The sequence below is a fragment of the Theropithecus gelada genome, chromosome 3 (genome assembly GCF_003255815.1).
Source record: "Theropithecus gelada isolate Dixy chromosome 3, Tgel_1.0, whole genome shotgun sequence".
Taxonomy (NCBI): domain Eukaryota; kingdom Metazoa; phylum Chordata; class Mammalia; order Primates; family Cercopithecidae; genus Theropithecus; species Theropithecus gelada.
This window is the reverse complement of record NC_037670.1, coordinates 3508834-3510766: the sequence shown is the minus strand read 5'-3', so window position 1 is coordinate 3510766 and position 1933 is coordinate 3508834.

The following is a 1933-nucleotide window of genomic DNA, read 5'->3' as shown; positions in this document are numbered from 1 at the left end:
CTCCTGGCCTCAAGCAATCCTTTCGTCTCAGGCTTCTGAGTAACTGGAACCACAGGCACAGGCCACTAGACCTGGCCGATTTTTGAGAAACAGGTTCTTTTTTTGAGAAACATGTTCCCCACGCTGGTCTTGAATTCCTGGCCTCAAGTGGTCCTCCCATCTCAGCCCCTCAAAGCGTAGGGATTACAGTGTGAGTCAGTGCACCAGGTCTGGGTTTGCTTAGTAAAGGCAAAAGGCCGACACACACTGGGGCTGACTAAGGTGATGCCGGTCTACCCTCGTACTCGCCTCTTCCCCCTCAAAGTAGGACAGAACTGGACACCTGACCCTCGCTTACAAACCCTTGTGTGTCCCAGGTTAGGAGTGTCAGGTTGGCACAGAAAGCTGTAAGGAAGGGGAGACTTACCATGGGACTTGGCCTGATCCAGCCCCTTTCTGCCACCATCCAGCAAATTCCATCTTTTTTTTTTTTTTTTCCACTGTTGTCGCCCAGGCTGGAGTGCAATGGCGTGACCTTGGCTCACTGCAACCTCCGCCTTCCAGGTTCAAGTGATTCTCCTGCCCCAGCCTCCTGAGTAGCTGGGATTACAGGTGTCTGCCACCACGCCTATTTTTTTTTTTTTTCTTTAGAAGAGACAGGGTTTCACCATGTTGACCAGGCTGGTCTGGAACTCCTGACCTCAAGTGATCCTCCGCCTCGGCCTCCCAAAGTGCTGAAGTTTGGGAGGCCGAGCTACTGAAGTTTATAGGCATGAGCTACTGCATCTGGCACCCCCTCTTTTTTTAGGACCACACGGTGGCTGGACAAGATGGCCCACTGTGCTTGTTTATGTGGCGTGGGGGATGCTGGCTCAGGACCCGTGGGAGACTCTCTGGCACCAGCACATGTGCTCTAAGCTCTGACCTTGGTTACCAGGTCCAGTAGCCTGGAGGGACTATTCACATCAGCACCATCTGTCAGCAGCTCCCCGCCATGGGATCAGGATACCTGGGGAGACTGCTCAGAGCATGAGGTCAGCATCCCAGGGCAACACCCTCTTGACCCCATGGGGTCCCATCTGAGCCTGGTGGCACTGGGAGTGGCCATGGACCAAGGGAGGGAAGAAGAATTAACGAAGCAGGAGAAAGGGAGGAAGAGAAAAGAGAAGCAGGACCCTGGTGGGGAGGAAAGGATTGGTCCTAAGTCCTTCGAGAGAATTTAAAAGCTCTGGATGGCCGGGCGCGGTGGCTCATGCCTGTAATCCCAGCACTTTGGGAGGCTGAGGCGGGCAAATCACTTGAGGTCAGGAGTTTAAGACCAGCCTGGCCAACATGGTGAAACCCTGTCTCTACTAAAAATACAAAAATTAGCCAGACATGGTAGGATGACCCTGTAATCCCAGCTACTCGGGATGCTGAGGCAGGAGAATTGCTTGAACCCAGGAGGCAAAGGTTGCAGTGAGCCGAGATGGAGCCACTGCACTCCAGCCTAGGCGATGGGGCAAGACTCCATCTCGAAAAATATAAATTAAATTAAATTAAATTTCTGGAGACCTCTAGGAGTTCGAGACCAGCCTGGAGACAACATGGAGAAACCCCCTCTCTACTAAAATATACAAAAATAAACTGGGCGTGCTGGCAGACACCTATAATCCCAGCTACTCAGGAGACTGAGGCAGGAGCCCAGAGGCAGAGGTTGCAGTGAGCCAAGATTGCACCACTGCACTCCAGCCTGGGGGAGAGTGAGACTCTGTCTCAAACACAAGGCCGGATGCCATGGCTCATGCCTGTAATCCCAGCACTGGGAGGCCAAGGCGGATCACGACGTCAAGAGATAGAGACCATCCTGGCCAATATGGTGAAACCCCATCTGTACTAAAAAAAAAAATACGAAAGTTAGCTGGGCGTGAGGACGTGCATTTGTTATCCCAGCTACTCGGGAGGCTGAGGAAGG